The sequence below is a fragment of the Amborella trichopoda genome, chromosome 6, assembly GCF_054954075.1.
Source record: "Amborella trichopoda isolate Santa Cruz 75 chromosome 6, AtrichopodaSantaCruz75HAP2 v2.0, whole genome shotgun sequence".
Classification (NCBI taxonomy): domain Eukaryota; kingdom Viridiplantae; phylum Streptophyta; class Magnoliopsida; order Amborellales; family Amborellaceae; genus Amborella; species Amborella trichopoda.
The window spans coordinates 18926492-18947980 of record NC_142341.1 but is presented as its reverse complement, the minus strand read 5'-3'; the positions used below and the strand labels follow the sequence as shown (position 1 = coordinate 18947980).

Below are 21489 nucleotides of genomic sequence, written 5' to 3'. Positions count from 1 at the left end.
TAGTGCAACTGGTAGGTATTAGTTGCTATATTTTTTATTTTCCAGTTTTTTATATTATTCACGTTCTAAAGAAGCTTTTACACTGTAATATGAATTTTGTGCTCTGAAAAACATTCATTATAAACTCGATTTTATGGATCCCTGGCACCATAAAAGGCTTCACTAAGATAAATTTCTCCTTACTTGAGATTTGATTTTTTTGTCATAATAGAGCCTAAGCTCTAAACAGTCCCTTCAAATAGTGTCGAGAAATGTGGTTTCAATATTGAAAATCTTTGTGATGCTTTAAGATATATTTTCATATTTATTTATAAAATTTAAAACTTCAAAAATAATATAAATTGACATATCTATGAAAACTTACAGTCCAAAAATACGTTGCAAAATACACTATTTTCAAAAGTTGCAATTCGTTTTTTCCTCATGTCCATGCATCTTGATGTTGAGATGATAAATTTGAAGATATATGGGCATCAAAACAACCTCTTCTACTGAAATTTTTGAGGTAGGCTCAAATTTGATTGTTTAGAGCCTCGGCTCCATATAATATTTTCCCATATCTATATATACGTAAAGGAAATTCAATTCGACAATCATAGAGCAAAAATTTACATAATCTTGGACTACAGATTCTCATAGATTGCTCAGAAAATGTTATTAACTTGATAAACTTTAAGAACTAAAAAAAAAACAAAGTGCCCCAAAAATAATTGCATATATGTAAGTTGTGCCCATATAGATTGGGTTGTGTTGTGCAAGAGATGGAGCCTTAGTGGTGTTGTAAGAGAGAGGAAGAGGGTTTACAACAAAGTAGAGAGAAAGATTGTGTGTTTGGGGTTCTAGGGTATTTTGGAGAACGCAAGGCAAGAAAGGGAGGTGCAACAGAGGAAAAATAGGGAGATAACATGCACTGCAAATAAAAAAATGTACTAGAATTTCAGATTTCGGGACCCAAATTTCTATGATTTCGGGACCCAAATTTTTATGATTTCGGGACACATCTCTCTTTTATGAATCTGCCTTCAAGAAACAATATCGCGCTGCTTTCTTACTCATCAGAACCTATCTTCAGCTCTCTCTCTCTCTCTCTAGGGGAAGAAGATGCGGGAGAATATTATAAAAACTATAGATTTTGGCTATTTAGATGCTAATGCATAACATTTTCATTTTTTTAAAAAAAATTTCGTTAAATATTTTTATTATATTAGTTATTATAATGTTTTTTTTTGTTATTAAATTTGAAATAATTTCTCTCTCTAAATTTTGATCTCTAAAAAATTTCATGTAGTTTCTCTCTCAAATTTGATATAGTTTCTCTCTCTAAAATTTGATATAGTTTCCCTCTATAATTTTAAGATAATTTTTTTCCCAAAAACTGAAAATTTGAGATTGTGCTCTCTAAAATTTTTAAAATAGTTTTTCTTATTAAAAATATATGTACTTTCTATTTGTAAAACTTGAAATTTGAAATAGTTTATTTATTTAAAAATTTTAAGTACTTTCTCTCTCAAAAAATTGATATAGTTTACCTCTTCAACGTTTTAAGATACTTTTCTCTTTAAAACTTAAAATTTCTCTCTAAAAATTTTGACTCTCTCTTAAAATTTTAAGATACTGTCTCCATGAAACTTAAAAAGGTGCTGTTTGTGTAGAGCCCAAGCTCTAAACAATCAAATTAGAGCCTACCTTCAAATAGTATCAAGAAATGTGGTTTCAATACTGAAAATCATTGTGATGGCCTTAAAATATATTTTCATATTTATTTAGAAAGTTTAAAGTTTAAAAAATAATGTAGATCGATAGATCTATGAAAACTTAAAATCTTGAAAATTGATGGTCCAAAAATGTGTTACAAAATACACTATTTCAAAACCTGAAATCCATTTTTTTTCCTCATGCCCATACAACTTGATGTCGAGATGATCAATTTGATGATATTTGGGCATCAAAACAAATTCTAAATCTCTTGGGATATGTACTTTCACAATTTCTGAATAATCACCCCAAAAAACTGCAATTTCTGAATAATTGGACTTTTCTTTGAATAAATAGTGCACGTGTTGTCATATTGATTACCAAAACCAGTTCCATACATCCTCCCATTGTTCTCATGACCCACTTCATTTTGACCTAAACCTATTTCAAACTCCTGCAAAATACATAATCTTTCAAAATGGATGAAAGTTGCAAAAGAAGGCATAAAACCAACTCATGTTCACATAGTTGCTGATTGTTTATGGCTAGCTATCCTCTTGGAAGTACAAATGCAGGTAGCTTCTTCTCAACCAGGGTTCATTACTACAGCTCAAATATCTCAGTTTCAAGAAGAAAACCACTATTTGAAAGAGAAGTTACCAGTGTGCGACAACTCTTGAGCCACAGAAGTAAACCATCCAAAAAGCTGAAATATGCACAACACCCATCTAATCTTTTTATAGAAACTAGTGTCTCACCACATTAATGAGGACTGCTTCTAAGATCATTATAGCACAAACCTTTGACTCAATGTTTCCAACCCAAATCCCCCGAAGCTCCACCTCATTATGACAGCCTTCCATTGGTCCTGCACAAACTTCAAAGAGGATCCTTGTTGAGTTCATATAGCCTTCAAAACCAGCTTCACCACTGCTTTTCTCCACATCGGTATTAGCTTTGGGCCAATTCTTATTAGGTGGGGCCATATACCATGGCTAAAAGAAGTTTGATATGCTAAATTGATAGGGATATCCCAAAAAAATGTTCAGGAAACTATGAAAAACATTTTCTATTATTGTGGGTCAATTGACTTGACACTAATATCTAATATCTTTCAAAAATCACGAGTTCAAAAGACAAAATATTTGAAACTCAACAAGCTGTCACAATCCCACTTTCAACTCCCAATGCTATCCTACCGAAGAAGGGGAAAAAAAAGAAGATAAGATGCTACATATTTTTGGAGAAATCTGAAAAAGGAGTCATTCATGACCTTAAGGATCTTTTTTTAAAACTAAAATGAGAAACCCTGATGCAAGAATTACATCACCACTAACCCAAAGGTACAAATCTTTAATAGAGGGGAAACAATCCATAATTGTTGGGATTAGGAGCGAATCAGGAGCGGAACAGGTTGGGGGCATTGTCCTTACGATGCATATGGGGATCAATATCCCCAAATGCTAAGGATATCGATCCTGACCTTTTGGGATCTCAATCCCAACCTTTAGGGATCTTGCTTGTAACATAGAGAGTTTATATAGTACAAAACTATACATACTTTTTAAACTAGGAATTTGTTTATGGCGAACAAGGAGGGCAACTACATTAAAATTATAGTTGCATTGCTAGTTGGTTTGAAAATTATGATTTTGGTCGTTATCTTGGTCATTCAAGTGGGGTTAGACATCTCTAATAGTGGGGAACGGGATCCCTAACGTCGGGGATCAAGATCGTGGAATTTATATATCTGGATCCTTCAAAGATCCCTTTTTTGAAGTGTGGAAGAAAGATGTCGGAGAGGGATCACCACCTAGGTTGAGAGATCCTAGAAACTATGGAAAAGTCTAAATCATGATTGGTTAAGTACAAAAATGAATCCCACCACCTCTAATCTTCTCTAGCACAAGAGACCTAGTAATTCATCAAACCTTTACATCTGATGACAGACCTTGGCTCGCAATTTACTCAAAGTTGTTAGAATGTAGCCACATGGCCTAAAGAATAATTGAATGGTGGCGGTCTTGGTATGTTTCCTTCAAAGTTTCAAGCAACAGTACAAGGTTTTCCTTGGAATATCTCAGTTGAAGCCTTGCTGAAGATCTCATGCCAACTCCAATTAAGCATGGTCTAGTCCAATTAGGCTCATACCAAAATTCTTGGACAGACTGACCTAATCATGTCCCTGAAAGCATGTTAAAATGACCCAAAATCTTTCCACTTTTTTCTCTGTTAAGAATTTTCTTCAGTATGTTTCTTAGTTTTCGCTAAGTTACTATACTCCAAAGTTGGCGGATGATAAGAAGAGGGAAGGGATGTTGGAAGTCAGGAGCTTCATGGAATGATTTCTTTCAACCAGCAATTAGGGCTCCAAACCTCTTTTCTATTCAAACATATATATATATATATATATATATATATATATATATATATATATATATATATATATATATATATATATATATATATATATATATATAAACACTACAAAACACCTATAGGTGAAGTTCTAAGTACTTCACCTATAGCTTTATCACCGTTCAAAGTTTATCATACAGTAGCAGATGCCTGAATAAATTTTGTAGGTGGGTGCGACTTAGTGATATACACATGAATAAAATATAAACAAATAATTTGAATGATAAACATTACGCAAAATACCCCTATAAAGTTTCGGGGGTAGTTTTATCATTTTATTTTATGACTATTATGTTTTTAATATTTTATTTTGTTGCGATTTTGTCATATGCACACACGCTCCAAATTTTAGATAAATATAATTAGTATAAAAATTATAAAAATTAAAATACTACTGGGCAACTGTAACCATGTGATGAACTTTGGACAGTGATGAAGTGTAAGTGAAGTATTGTAGAACTTCACCTATAGGCGTTTTGTAGATGCTTCCATATATATATATATATATATATATATATATATATATATATATATATATATATATATATATATATATATATAGGAAAAGATGAGATTAGCCCACTAGCTCATATGAACATATAAGCCCAACAGCTCAGATTGAATCTGGGCCGATCTGACGATCACCGATGTCCGGTAGTGCTTGAATTTTATTTATTTTTCTACAAATCCAAATCATTTGAAATTTTACATGTGTGTTCTTCTCATCAAAGTGCACCTAATAAAAATATAAAAAAATTATTCGCAAAAATAAAATGATCAAAATACCCCCCAAAACTTTTCGAGGGTATTTTGATCAATTTATTTCATGAAAAATAGTTTTTCATATTTTTTGAAGATTCACCTATTTTTTTATTAACACACATCTAAAATTCTAAGTAATTTGAATTTGTAGAAAAAAAACTAAAATTCAAACACTACCGAACATCTTTGATCGTCAGATCGGCCCAGAATCAATCTGGGACGTTGAGCTCATAGGTTCATATGAACTAGTGGGCTAATCACATCTTTTCCATATATATATATATATATATATATATATATATATATATATATATATATATATATATATATATATAAGAAAAATTCTTTCCAACGCCTATAGGCGAAAGTGAATAGTGATTTCGCCTACCCTCATCACCGTCAAAATTTCATCACGCGGTCACCATTGTCCGGTAGTGTTTTATTTTTTATTTTTTTCTACAAATCGTAATGACCTGAAATTTGAAGGGTATGTACATCTTACTGAGACGCATCTAATAAAAATATAAAAACAATTATCCACAAAACTAAATTGACCAAAATACCCCCGAAACATGTCGGGGGTATTTTGGTCTATTGTTTCATTTAAAATATTTGTTTTATAATTTTTGAAGATTTCCCTAGTTTTTTATGAATACAAACTCGAAATTTCAGGTCATTCCAATTTGTAGAAAAAAATGAAAAATGAAACACTACCGAACAATCATGACCGCGCGATGAACTTTGGACAGTGATGGAGTAGGCGAAATCACGGTTCATTTTCGCTTATAGGCGTTGCGTAGTGTTTATATATATATATATATATATATATATATATATATATATATATATATATATATATATATATATATATATATGGCGAATTAAATATTTTTTGACTTATTTTTTTAATATTTTTATTAGATGCACCTTGATGAAAAGAATGGAGCCTAAAATTTCAAATTATTTGTAGAAAAGAATTAAAGTTCAAATACGAAATGAAATCGTGACAGTCAGATCGGCACAGATTCAATTTAGGCCGTTGAGCTCATATATAGCTGTGAGCTAGTGGGCTAATCCCTATATATATATATATATATATATATATATATATATATATATATATATATATATATATATATATATATAAATATATATAGCCACTACGCGACGTTTATGGGGCAAAAATAAACAGTGCTTTTGCCCATAGGCTCGACGACGTTTGATTTTTTCTGACGACGTGGATTAAAAGACCGCAACGGACATAGTAGGTCCGTTGCCATAAAAAAACACAAACCGCCACGGAACACGCGCCGTCTGTTGTGACTCCGTTCAATAAACCGCCACGGACATGTGTTTGTGGCGGGACGAAACACTGTTCAAAATAGCCTATAGGTGTTTTTAAGAGTTTTCCATATATCACACACACACACACACACACACACACACACACACACACACACACACACACATATATATATATATATATATATATATATATATATATATATATATATATATATAGAAATGATCCTATAGGACCCTCATCCACCCATGTGTGTAGGACCCCAAAGGATCACCATTAAAATTGGTATGGATCTTTAGAAAAGTCAAGTCTTACACCCATGTGATAACTTTTCTAGATATCCGTGCTAACTTTAATGGTGATCCTTTGGGGTCCTACACATGGGTAGGGGAGGGTCCTATAGGATCACTACTCATATATATATATATATATATATATATATATATATATATATATATATATATATATATATATATATATATATATATATATATATATATATATATATATATATAGAGATGAAGGAGATGCAGTAAATACTTTAATCTATACAATTACACTCCACTTTGTAAGGAGCACAGCTCTCCTAGCTGCTAGATCAGAAGATTTACTATCCAATCTTTGTTGTCCAACGCTATCCTATTTCAAATGGTATAAAGATGTCTTTTTGTCGAGGCTATTATCAAAAGAAGATAGCAAAGCGGATCACTGGAAAGAAAAATTCATTTCCAATCTTCCAAACATTTTGCTGAAAAAGTTAAAACAAGGCTTAAAAAAAAGCACAATGGTATTACACCCTACTCCCAATATACACTTGGAGAATTATCGGTAAAAATTTGTGCCGAAGGTCTTGCTTTCTGCACAGACCTTAAGCTTTGAAGACAATTAGACAAGTAAAGAATGACAGGCAAAAAAGACCTTGGAGATTTTTGTGAACAGTTTGGTTATAATACCTCTCTACCATCTGATTCACACCATAAAGAAAAATCTCGGACAGGTGGAAAGTATAAATCATTTTCAAAAGGAGAAAAGTCTTCCAATAAGAAAAAGAAATTTTATAAAAAATTTGTAAAAGATCAATCCTTTAACCAAAAGGGACAAAGAAAAATATATGTTTGTTTTAATTGTGGTAAAGTAGGACATTATAAGAATAAATGCAGAGTAAAAAAGAAGATTAATACTCTTGAAATCGAGGATAGTATTAAAAACAATTGCATGATATTCATTTAATAAGAGAGGAAATCATCAGAAAGTTCTTCTGAATTTGATAAAGAGATGTTAATTGGAGAAGTTGGAGATGAAGAATTAATACTTTCATGTTCCGACTCTGATTCAGAATATGGTGATAAGCAAAATCAGTGTGACTCTTGTCACTGTAATTTTTATAAAGCCATTATTGATATGAATGGGTTGAGTTTAAATACTCTCACAAAAGAAGACAATTTAATTATCAAGCTGATTGATAAAGTTAGTGATCCAGACGCTAAAAAGGAAGCTTTAGTCCAATATATAAATATGGCCAACAATACTTCCAGGACTCCAACTCCTAAGCCTTCTCTTGCTCCTATCAGAGAAGACTATAGCTTTTTGGAAATTATGAGAAGAGTCCAAGACAAAAATCAAGATATAAGAGAACCCCCTATCCCAGAATTAAAGCATGAATTGAATGAAGTAAAGAATGAACTTATGGCACTAATGACCAAAGTCCAGGCACTAGAATTAGCTACTACTTTTAAAGAAAAAGAACAATTAGAAGAAGAAAATAAGTTTGAAAATTTAATGAATGATTACCAACATTCGTGAAATAGAAGATGTTCTTCCTCATATAATAGAAGAAGGATAATCTTCGTCAACAAGAGCATGCAATGCACTTGAAAAGGCTAAGCTAAGAGATTTAAAATATGTAAATCTTGTAGATAAAGTAATTACTCAAAGATGGTTTACCCTAATAACTATAGTCGTTAATAAAGAATTTAGTTTTCAAACCACTGCTCTCATAGACTCTGATGCAGATCTAAAATGATAATAATTATAAGCTATCTAATGCGGTCGTTTGCAATAATGGAGCATGTTTTATCCTACCATTCATTATGGTTAAAGGTTTAAGCCAACCTGTGATTCTTGGAACACCCTTTATAAATATGTTGTACCCAATTGTTATGCTTGACGAAACTGGAATTGAATCCCAAATAGATGGGCATCAAGTTAAATTCGATTTTATCGAAAAGCCTAGGGTGCATGAGATTAATAATATCAAGAATAAGATAATTACCAAAGAAAAGTTTCTCTTTTACTTAAAAGAGGAGATTAAGCATAAAATAATTGAAGAAAATATTAAGTCTCCCAAAACTCAGCAGGAAGTGTGTTTAAAAGAAATACGTTCAAATATTCCTAATGCTTTATGGAATAGGAAGTAACATATCATTGAATTGCCTTATGAGCCTGATTTCAATAAACGTATGATTCCTACAAAATCTAGGCCTATTCAAATGAACAGCAGACTCCTTGACATCTGCAAACCAGATATTCAAGATTTGCTTAATAAAAAACTTATCAGAAAAAGCTTTTCACCATGGAGTTCAACTTTTTATGTAGAAAAAGCCTTTGAAATTGAAAGAGGGGCCCCAAGACTAGTCATAAACTACAAGCCTTTAAATAAGGCTCTTAGATGGATTATATATCTTATTCCTAACAAGAAAGATCTTTTAGAAAGACTGGTCGATGCATGCATATTTTCAAAATTTGACCTAAATTCTGGATATTGGCAAATCCAGATTGCTGAAAAAGACAAATATAAAATTGATTTTAATGTTCCTTTTGGACATTATGAATGGAATGTAGTGCCATTTGGGTTAAAAAATGCCCCTTCTGAATTTCAAAATATTATGAACGATATTTTCAACCCCTATACAAAATTCATGATTGTTTATATTGATGATGTGCTAATCTTTTCAACCTTTGTAGAGTAGCCAATGTTTTAAAAAACGGTCTGCCTGGCCTCCTAGGCGGCTTACACTAAAAATTCGCCCCCTAGACCCAGGCGGATGTTCCTGGGCGAGTGCCCAGGCGGGCTAAGCGTTTCTTGTTTTTTTAAAACTATGGGGCGCCCAAAGTTTTGGGCGCTCGCCTAGGCCCCTGCTTAGGCGCTAGGCGCCAAGTAGGCCGCCTAGCATTTTTTGAAACCTTGAGAACAACACTGGAAACATTTAAATATCTTTGTAAAAGCAGTAAAAAATGCTGGCCTAATGGTCTCTGCAAAAAAGATTACTCTCTTTCAAACAAGGATCAGGTTTCTTGGTTATAACATCCACCAAGGAAGCATTATTCCAATAGAAAGAGCTATACAATTTGCTGACAAATTCCCTGATATCTTAAAAGATAAAAAGGAACTACAAAGGTTTTTAGGATGTTTAAATTACATATAAGATTTTTATAAAAATCATGCTTTTAATGTAAAACCCTTATTCCAACAACTCAAAAAGAATCCTCCTGAATGGACAGAGGAACATACAAAGGTTGTTAGAAAAATAAAACTAAAAGCTAAAGAATTACCATGCTTAGCTTTATCTAATCTTGATACTTTTAAAATAGTCGAAATTGATGCGTCTGAACAAGGATTATGAAGAATTCTTAAACAAAGAATCCATAATAGGAAACAGCTAATCAGATTTACTTCTAAAGTCTGGAATCCTGCCCAACGAAAATATTCTACAGTAAAAAAAAAAGCTTTAGCTATTGTTTTGTTCACTGTCACCAAATTTCAAAGTGACCTACTTAATAAATTTTTTTTTATTAGAACGGATTGTAAATCAGTAAAAGAAATCTTAGAAAAATATGTTAAAAATCTTTTTTCAATACAAAATTTTGCAAGTGGCAAGCTATATTATCATCATTCGAATTTACGATTGAGCATATTAATGGTAATTCAAACTATTTGCTTGACTTCTTGACTCGAGAATTTTTAAGGAAGGGGGAAGCAACCAATGGAAATCATTCCAAGTCCTAGTAAAAATTTGGCAACACCGTCAAAAACCCCAAAGGCATTAATACAAATGCCCAATACAGAGATTGAAATATCTCCCAAACCCTTAAAGACTCAAAGTCCAAATACCCAAGGTGAAAAAACACCATATATAGCCTCAACGGCAATACCATTAATGATAGTGGAAAATGAGTACAAAAATAATCATCTGGATCGGTGCATATAGTTCATAACTATAGAAATAATGAACAGTACTTTGCCAATTCAAAGTTTCAAATCCTTGATATTATATCATACATAGAGTGGGGCTTTGATCCATTGAAGCCTAAATATTTTCGAGAGCAAAATATGGTAATTAAGTCATTTAATTATTATGACTATATAAAAGTATGGAATTTAATATTTTCATACCAAAATCCCACTTGTACACAGTTGGTTTTTACAATTCAGGATAAAATGCATACGAGAAATACCCAACTGGTTTTATATATAGGTACCTTTGCCTGATAAAGAATCGAAACAAAATTTTTCCGAGTTCAATAAAAATGTTGGTAAAGAGACCTTGATTTATATTTCAGGGTTTTATATGAAATCCCATGGATTATGAGGTGGGAATATGCTATAAGTGAAGATAATGATCGGTAGGATTATATCTCAAATCTCGAAAGACATTTTTATATTAAATGGTGGGATAATTTCACCACCACACAACTTGTCCCAAATAAAATCACCCTTTCAAAGGTGGTTCCAGTTAATTTAACTGTTACTAGCGAAGCAAATGAATTACTCGACTACTTAAATCAAGTTGAGACAAAACACATCTCTAAAGCTGAGATTAAAAGAAGGCTCTTTATGGCCCTACGAAAGGAAGAAGATAAAATGTCTACCTCCCAACCGCAAGACGAAAATCAAGATGAAGAAGGCTTCGATCCAGGTACTCTGAGCCTTTCGCATCACAACACAATTAAAACACTGTTCAAGATAAGGAACAGACTGACTCCAATCAATCTAGGACACGTGTCCCGACAATGCCTAAAAAATCAAAAGAAAAAGGCGAAGGAATCGAGTTTTTTCAGCAAGATACTGTAGCAAGAACTGTAGCAATGGTCACTATAACAATCACCGTAGAACTTTTACTATGCAGTCACTATAGCACTTTTTACTATTTAGCTACTGTGTGGACTTCAAAACTATGCGGAATTCAAATTCATTCAAGTCCACCGACACTGTGCGGACTTCAAACTAATTCAAATCCACCGACACTATGCGGACTTCAAACAAGTTCAAATCCACTGTCAATAAAAGTCTATAAAAGGGGGCATTCCCCCTTCAGAATCATCGAAAGTTTTTGAGTAGTTTTAGATTTGAGTGTTTCATCTGGCCTGTAACATTCTCTCTCTTCCTTTCTAAGTCTTCCTTTTTGCGCTTGTTCTCAAAAGTCTTGTATATCTGGTGGTGTGTTCTATTCCTTGGTGTGTCCAGCTTCTCTTTCTGCTTCGACAATTGGCCTCTATTTATATTATGTAAGGTTTTCCATTTTTTAATATAAGAATGTTGTTTTTTAATCCATTTTATTAGATTGTGTGGCTATGTGTTGATTTCATCTTATTATATTGCTTCTGTTCTAATTTTGTTAGCTTTCGTCTAATTTTGGTATCGAAGCCAAGGTTATTATATTGCTTCTGTTCTAATTTTGTTAGCTTCCGTCTAATTTTGGTATCGAAGCTAAGGTTATTTACAGTGGTTAACTGTAGAAATTTGGCCAAGAGAGTTAATATAATAGCAAAGATCTAAAGTCGCAGTGACCCGAAAATCGCTGTTAAGCCAGGAAGGCATTTGAAAGCGTAGGGACTGTTTCCTGTTGACTCGGATCTAAGCTGTATAATATTCTAATGCCAAATTTTCTCAGAACCCTATCTAATAGATCGGCTTCTACTAGTTCTAGTTCAAATATCTTACGAGTTAATAATAACGAAGAAATAATTATAAACAATATAGAAAAACATATTCAAAATTGGAACATTCTTAAGGTTTCAACTCGAGATATTTACAAGAAAGGAACTTTTGATTTCAAAAGTGACTTTTCGATTAAAACAACTGAAAAAACTATATCTTTCATTGAAACCCAAGAGAGTTTCCAGCTTTTGTCTAATAGGATGATAGAAGAGCATAAAAAGAAAAATTTTAATTATCTTCATATCGGGTTGCTTAAAGTGGCGGTTAAGCCATTAACCAGAACCATTAACCAGAATAGGGTTAAATAATTATGCTCTTCTCTGTCTCAGAGATAATATACATAGACGTTTTACTGATTCCTTTTTAGGAATTGTCGAATCAAGTTTATGTAATGGTCCCACTTATTTTAACTGCTTTCCTAATTGTTCTATGGTTCTTTCATATCCAAACCTTTTTAAAGTTTTAACTTTAAACCTTAAAACTCAAGGGTTTGATATGGATCTAGGATCCCAAAATCTCGCTTTTATTTATAGGATTTGTTATAAGGTTATGAATACCTTATGCCCTAATGCCAAACAAATGGATACAAAAGGACACACAGTGTTCTTTCAAACAAATATAAAGAAGTCTAATTTAGTGATACCTAGGGCGGTATTATGGAATTAGACTAAATTACCTGAAAGGTTGTCTCTCCACTCTGAAACCCAACCGAGGGTTCTAGAAAATATAGAACCTGAACAGATAGTTGAATATCCCGATGGTGAAATTGAAACACAATTTCCATCATCAAACAAAACAAGACTGAACATAACTAATCCCCCTCCTAAGATACCTGCTAGGGTTCATATGTTCCTACAATAGATTATGAATGATCCCGTATTGATAGGATTGTATTAGAAGGTTTAAGAAAAACCTCTGAACAGGTTCAACAACCTATGTATATATATATATATATATATATATATATATATATATATATATATATATATATATGAAGAGACTACACAATGCCTATAGGCGAAAATGCAACAGTGATTTCACCTATAGGCTCATCGCCGTCCTTTTTTTTTTTCGGATGGCATATATTTTTCGACCGCCATGGCCCACGCACTGTTTGTTGCGGTTCTGTTTGAAATACTGCCACGAACGTAACAAGTCCATGGCAGGGTGAAGCACTGTAGTATAAGGTGCCCACCTTATACTATACAAGTAAGGCATACCTCTAAAGTTTGCTGGACGATGCAATACTAGTATCAGAAACCTTATGATGTCTTCAAATTCTATATTCAACCTTAAATATGAAATTTAAAATTTTAAAAATGGTGTAAATATAGCAGATCTATAAATACTTGAAAATCTTGAAATAGATGGTCCAAATAACTTGTTACAAGATGCTTTATTTTTAGGGCCCAAAACTCCTTTTCTTAATTATATCCATACATCTTAAAATCGAGATGATCAATTAGAAGGTTTTCCAACTTTGAAACACTCTTTTCTCCTAGATTTTTGAGGTGCACCTCACTTCTATAGTAGAAGGTTGCAACCTTATATAAACTTTCCCATATATATTGTGTATGTACGCACGTCTGCACGCGCACATCCTATTCTCATTTTATTAGATATTCACCACACATTGAGCATTTAATCGCTTGCTAGATTTGTTTGTAGCCACAATATATTCATTAACTTACATGAATCTGTGCTACTTGTTATCTATCTACAACCTAGGAATAAGATTATTTTTCAAGCTACAACTCGGACACTTGACTATCAACTGGGAAATCTACAGAGCAATTATGGTTTGCTAACACTGATGCACCCATCCAAGCCACAAAAGACACATTCCATAGTTCACAAAAGAGGTATATAAACCACTATTTTAGGTGATTGTTTATTTCTACCAACATTCAGTGTAGTATAGTTGTGCTCATATATACCTCTAGAGAGATTGCAATAACCGACTTTTCCTAGATTTCTTGAATCAAGACCATCTTGGAGGTCTCCAAAACAGGATGCACATGCAAAGATAAAAAACTGATGTAATAATACCATAAAACGCTTACTAACAAATAAAGAGTAATTTGTATCCATAAAGATGCAAAATTGGTCAATCAAAGGAGTATCGGACCAATAAAGAAGAAAGGTACAGCACTTCTAATTACTGGAAACGTATGACAGGCGAATCTATGGCTGAACAGTCACATTGTTGGCATGAAAATCAGATTTTAAGATCACCAGTAGAGAAATGAATCAAATGAAACTAAATGTATACTAAAGCTTCTCAAAGTAGTAAGATAGCATACACATTACCCTAAAGGTAATTCGTAACATCGAAGCAATCATAGGAAAGAAGGAAAAAAAAGACTCTTTAATATAATCATGTTGAAATACTATCTTGGAATATTATATGGATGTAATATATCCATGATCAGGATTAAGGGAACTAAAAAGACTAGACATGCAACATGCAATATGCAGTTCAATAAGGACAAAAAAATTCAGTATAAAAGGTGATGTGTGCAATCACAAAAAGTTCCCTCAGAATCACATATATAACAACATACCCAGAGACAAATTTACATTTAACTCGAGGTTATTTATCATGATAGAATGCTCAACAGGACGGAGAAAACATAAAATTCACAAGTAATGCTCATCATCAACCTTATCAGTGTTTTAAAACTCAATGAGTCCTCGGATTCAGGTGCTTTGCTTTGAACTGGAACCTTGCCAGTTCCAGAGGGCCCCCAACTTGCCGGGGGACTGTATATGAAATTGAGCTACTTCTAACAGTCGTGGTGGTCCTCCAAGACTGATGAAAACCTGATCCCACTTTCTTGCTTGTTCTTGTCACTAAGAGCTCCAGCCACCTTGATTCGTGTATAGCCCTATTTTCGTATCTCTATGGAGCCAGAATTATAAAACTCAAAACAAAACAAAGTCAAATGTCAGATTTGCGAGATTCATAATATCGAAAATACGGTTTGGCCAACCCCGTTTCACTTGCTTGTTTCTCGCAACCCTAGCTTGATTCACCTTGAAAATGTGTCACAGGCCTTTTTTGTGTTCTCTGTCGAAACCAAAGCTTAGAATTTGAACAAATAAATAAGGAAGAAGAAGAGGAGGAGGAGGAAGAACATGTGTTTGGCCGAAATTTTCTGGAGTTTTGTATCAACTAGATCTGAAGGCGAATAAAAAATGAATTTCCACACTTTCTGTTTTGTATGTAAGATTAATTATGTTTTGTTATTTTTATTCTTTCCCTTTTGTAACGATTTTTTGAGCCTTTTCTTCAACTCCAGTTGGACTTGGCAAATCGACTTAGAATTCACCATTGCAACTCATTCCAGCACTCGCCAAGTTCGTGAATGATTTTGTGTTTTAAAACAATGAAACTTCTAAAACATGAACTGCAAATACAACCTTCTTTTGCAAACACTATGCATGCTCTCTATTTTTCATAAAATTTTGGAAAAATAAAAGGCATAGCTCAATTTTTCGAGAGGTGATAATTTTCCACAACCAACAGAGTTAAGAGAATTAAAAAGCATCTTACAATTACAGATATATTCAAATTCTGCATCCGTTAAAAGACTTTGGCATTCCATATAGCAGCTCTCAATAATGATGTGCCCAACAAGATATGGACACCCTTAAATCGGTCTGCGGGTCTCATTGTTCTGTCCTTTCAGGTATAAAGGAATCAACTTTTAAAGCATAGATGACTCCCGCAATTTTTCTTTATACCCATAACACACACATTCACTATCAACCCATACGTCAATGCTGTTCACATTGACCCTAGGGCCAAATACCATGTTAAAAGAATTTTCTTGGCCTCAAAACTCTCAAATCATATTTATTCATCTGTAATATCAATATTTAAGACGATGATTTGGGGCTCAAAGAATGTTCCCAAAAAAAACAAAAATATTGAGGCTGGATTGTCTATTTGTTGAACAATAAGATCTAGAGTATTCTCAAAATATCTAGAGTTTTCATCGCCTAAAATCAATTTATCTTCTTAAAAAATTTCTTACAAGGTAGATATAGAAACTATGAAAATTTGCATGTTCTGAAAATCCCACTAACAAGGTGTTTGGCCATGGATCAACACGTTTGGTATTGAGCCATCAATCCATAGAACACATACGCACACTTTTTATACAGACACTGAAAGACACCCTTGTAATTGTCTAGTCGGAGAGACTTGCTCCGAAAATTTGACATTATAAAACGCCCTTATTATGTAGGTGTCCTATTTAGGGGATGAACATTTGAAATAATTTTCAACTCCTTACAGGTAAGGTTCAAATTTTAAATGAGATATTTTCTCATGGTTCCCTCCTACCATTTAGAAGGTTGTTTTAAATGTCAAATTATGTCAAATAGCCATCTTTTGGATATAGTGGTACAACTAAAGGGTGTTTTAATGTTCAAATTTTAAGAGTAGGGTTTCTTACTTCATTAGATTAAAGCATATGTGTGTGTGTATGCATGTATCTATAAGTATATTGATCATAGCAATTAGAGCCAATCTACACCTTCCAGTTGCTAGCTGCAACAAGCCACAGGGAGTGCTAGACACAAACACATGCGCAATAGCATAGCCCTCTAAGTCCTTACAGATATATACTGGCTAGCATGAAATCTAGAGTGATGAGGGGCATGAGTGAACATACATAAAATGAAATGGCTAAAGGATGTATACCTATTTGTGTTTGGATGCATATGTGGGCACATGCATGAGCTAAGTGGGGAAAAAGGAAAACCACTCGACGTAGGGTCTCTTTCTTTCCTTTCCTTCCCCTTGATAAGCTTATTTTCAATGGTTCCTTTATTCCTTCATCATTAAATGTTCCTTGCATGTCTTAGTTCCATACAAGAACCACAGAGCGAAATTATATGGTCACAAATCGGCCGAGTCAGAATGATAGGCCAAGCAAGACAACCTGCCATTCATCTTTTGGATGCGTATAGAGGCCTATTGGGCAAGTGAAGCACAATCTTTGGGCCCACTAGATAAACAGGCCGAACCTCATAAATCTAGGAAAGTGAGGGTCTCAGCCATGGTCCATAGCACTTAGGTCTTGAATGGCCCCATTCTGCTTGCAATGGGCCAGCTCCATTAGGTTTAAGTACATTTTATATACCACCGTATACCTTGTGCAATCCACAGCCCAACACATCACTTTCCCTCCTGGTTTAATCACCACCATACAACACATGTTGAAAAATGGATACTCAATAGAAATCATGCTACACTATGCTCCCTTGAGGTCACAGTACCCATCATAAGAAAGCTATAAGGAAATAACTGAAGTGTATCTTGAAGACTTCCTGTTAAAAGAATGTTATCTTAAAATAAGAAAAACTGAAGAGAAAGTTACAATCATCTCGAAGTACAACAGAAAAGGGAACTTCCTTATATACGAGAGAAGTGTACTCCAAGATAAACTGATACCTATGATTTACAAGATGGGAGCAGTTGCAGAAGCAGAAGAGGGAGCGAGAGTGAGGGATTGTTGCTTGCTAGAAGTTCCGTATTTTGGGTACTTAAAAATAGAGAAACTTCAAAAAACAAAAGCTTAACGACATATTTTTATAATATCTAGATGCCAAATCCATATATTGAATTACAAGATGGGAGCAGTTGCAGCAGCAGAAGAGGGAGCCAGAGTGAGAAATTGTTGCGTAGTTTGGGTGCCTCGATTACAATAAATACTTAAAAATAGAGAAACTTCAAAAAATAAAAGCTTAACCACAAATTTTTTGATAATATCTAGATGCCAAATTCATATATTAAAAATATATTCATTACTCTTGCAACTAAATTTCTCTAATAATATTTGTGAGCAATAACTCATGTTTATTTACTCAAGTCTTCTCAGTAATCAATTTCTTCAATTTGATCTTACACTGCCAGTCGTTATAAAGGATATTATACCAGTCAAATCAATATCCAGTCAAATTATATACAAATCTTGCCCTTTTCTCTAATATCCCCTTCATTTCAATAAAAACAAATAAAAAAAACTAAAGCATGATGTAGAGAGCAGAAATAAATATACTATAGATATAGAACAAGACAGAAACAGGCAAGAGAGAGATCATTCTCTTTTTTGGGGACATTTTTTAAAATGATGATGGATCGCAATACCATAACCATATTTTATGTGTCGGGCCATCATTCCCTACATTAAATGTCATTTTGGGAGCATTGAATTCAAAATTTTCTCTTTGCAATTGAAGCATATACAAGAATGTTTGCCATTATAAAATTTCAGGAATATCGATTTAAATAATAATTGCTTTTTTTTTTCTTTTTTTTTTCTTTTTTTTTTCTTTTTACATATGCATTTAGTACTTTCTTTTTTTTGATGGATATGTGTGTGTTATTTCTTTTTTGATTGACATGAATTTATTACCTAAATTCTTTTATTTGTTACAATATATATATATATATATATATATATATATATAAAGAATGTGTGTGTGGACTTGTTGCACTACCCCTATGAGATTAGGCTCGTGATCCCCCCAAACATGGTATTGTAGTTGACCAGGTTACTATTCCAAGAACATGGGAACACAATTCCGGGCAGAATCACTACCCCTGTTAGGAAAGCTTGCCAGCTATGCTCCAAATAACAACAAAAGTAAACCCTTGGTCAACTCTTGTCAATTATATACTTAAAACCCCATCACAAATTTCATCTACGAAGGAAATTTGCATAGTCAAACACCATACAATAAGTAACCCAATTTTCTTAATTAAGCTAAAATGATAAAATAGATGTACAATCTCAGTTTATAACCAAAATAAATGCAATTATTGTTGGACCAGGGGCTCTTCGATAGGTGGTTTGGGGAGCCAATGCTGGCAATGTAGAGCCAAGGGTTCGAATCCCACCTCTTACCTACACTACCACTCCCCAACAAAAAAGGAAGAAGAAGACAGAGCCGCAACTTATTGCTTGATCTCTATCAAGAAGTTCATACAAACAAACATATGCCTTGCATTTTTATTGTAGACCCATAATCTCATAGCAAGAGGCTCCCATTTTCATTAACAAGCATGGACAAGTTAATAAGGGGTTTCAATTAGCAAAAAATGGAGGCCCTCCAATTAGCATTTAGGTCCTTCCATCCACATAGACTCCCTTGGTGGAGAGTCTCACCCACAAATCAGCCAGTGGGCACAAACTCCTTGCTCATTGAAATCTATCTCATTACAATCCGGTCTCATGTCAGATGTTGAGCATAGAAGCTATCTGGCTCGTTTCAATAGCTCAATAGGAATATAGTTTCTTCCTGCCCTTCATCAAGCAGTTCAAGTAGTGTTAAAGAAATAGTAGTGTAGTGTTTCAAGAGAAACAACCGGTTCAGGAGGTTAAGAAGCGGACCGTTAAACCGGCAAGCAAAGGGTGTTAAGCCCTAGCGTGCAGTATACTTACTACCTAATATAATACGTTGTTAGACTTACATGGTCTTATAGCAAAGGCTGGGTCAAAATAAGTCTAGCATAGCGATATACTGAACCTTACTGAGCAATGAACAAAGTGTTAATACTTTTGAGTAGTGAACAAAGTGTTAATACTATTTGTCTTAGTTATAGACGACTTCACTAGGCACCTAACAGATGTGGTACCATGATGCATGTTATTCGCAGATGACATAGTTTTTTATTGATGAGACCTGAAACGGCATCAACACATGCTCTAGAATCTAAAAAGGTTCTAAAATTAGCCGGACTAAGATGGAGTATATAGAATGCAAGTTTAATAATAATAGGACTAGAGTCAAAGAAGTAGTTACGATTGATGGGGTAGGAAATATCATACAAACTACGCTTTTGATGTATTGCATCGATAATCTGGAAAAATGGAAAGATTGAGGAAAATGTCACACATGGAAATAGACCTGGGTGGGCGAAGTGGAGATTTGCAACCGGAATTATATATGATTTCCGGATACCAATGAAGCTGAATGGAAAGTTCAATAGGATAGCTGTGAGACCAACTTTGCTCTATGGGGCAGAATGTTGGGCTGTCAAAAAACAATATACTCACAGAATGAGTGTAGCGGAGATGAGGATGTTGAGATGGATGAATGGCAAGACGAGAAGGGATAGAATATGAAATGAATCCCTTCGGAAAAATTAGGTGTCACACCAATAGGCGATAAGATGAGAGATAGTAGACTTAAGTGGGCTAACTATGTGTGGCACAGTCCCAGTATATAGTTGTTAAGAGGTGTGAGCTAGTTCAAGTGGAAGGCTCAGGGGGGTATGCCCAAAAGGACATAGTTGGAAGTAGTGAGAAAAGATATGGTGACTTATGGCCTCACTAAGGGTATGACCCTTAATAGAACAGAATGGCGAACTAGGATTCGTTTAATCGAACCCAATTAATTGGAAAAAAGCGATGATGATGATGATGAGTGAACAAACTGTTACTAGAGTTAGGGTTATGATGGCTAGCTTGGTATTGAGGATCTTGAAGAGTTAGGCTTCAGTTTAGTAGTTGGTGGCCAGCTCTCTAAATGAGGTTGGTTAATCAGGTTGTGCAGGTGCCGATGGGTATGAATAATTTGGTAAGAATTAGAGTTTAGATAAGGTTAGATGGGATTGGTTCATCTAGGTTTGCATTAGGGAAGGGATTGGTACTAGGGTTCAAGTTTGGCTAGATTTCTAAAAGATGAATGGATGCACGACTGACAAGGCGGAAAGAAGAATTAGAGCAAAGAGGATGGCTAGTTAATAATGGGTTTGCCATTAGGAAAATTGTTTCATGTGGGCTGGACCACATGACTACATATGCGGTCCAAAAAGTGTAAAGCATCCATCTTAAAGATGGCTGCAAGTAGGTGTTCCATCTAAAAACAATGGAAACTAACGGTCCAAATGTTTTCTTACTAGAACTAGAATTATTATTTCTAGTTTTCAAATTTTACTTATTTTTCATATTCATGATCTCCATGTTAAAGATTACATGTCCTAAGAAATTAAGTCCAAAAATCGATATCAAAAATAGATTTATTAATAGGCCCACATTTCTACATATGTGGGTTTGTCTACATATAAACCGGGTCCTTGTTGTTATATAACCATTTAATTAGCGATAGTTAACGGAACATGGAGGGTAACATAGTGAGGTTGGTTAGGTTGAGGGATGAATGTAAAGATGATGGATGGGTTGTTTAGGGTTCGATATATGAGAAATTGTACAGCTGGTCTATGGTCTTGTATGGGTTGCGATGCTGGAAGTTTATGGATCGGTGTGTTGAAGAGAAGTAAGCGAGAATAGATAGTATGCTAGGATTAGGATTGAATGAGTGTAAGTTGTGCATGTTTAGCATCTGCAATAAAACA

The 21489-nt window shown here is 33.9% G+C and overlaps 1 long non-coding RNA gene across 7 annotated transcripts in view; it reads right to left on the bottom strand.

The window, feature by feature from the left end:
• Positions 1-2255: 2255 nt before the first annotated feature.
• The window catches only part of LOC148781652 (uncharacterized), a 38996-nt gene continuing 19762 nt past the window's right edge, over positions 2256-21489 (bottom strand). For 2 of the 7 annotated variants that reach the window (XR_016057824.1, XR_016057833.1), the window contains one exon: positions 14633-15186. This is a non-coding gene — a long non-coding RNA (uncharacterized LOC148781652). Of the gene's footprint in view, positions 2402-2495; positions 2564-14632; positions 15187-16604; positions 17457-21489 lie in introns of those variants that run through there. The other 5 variants (XR_016057838.1, XR_016057832.1, XR_016057825.1 and 2 more) reach the window with 5 other exon arrangements.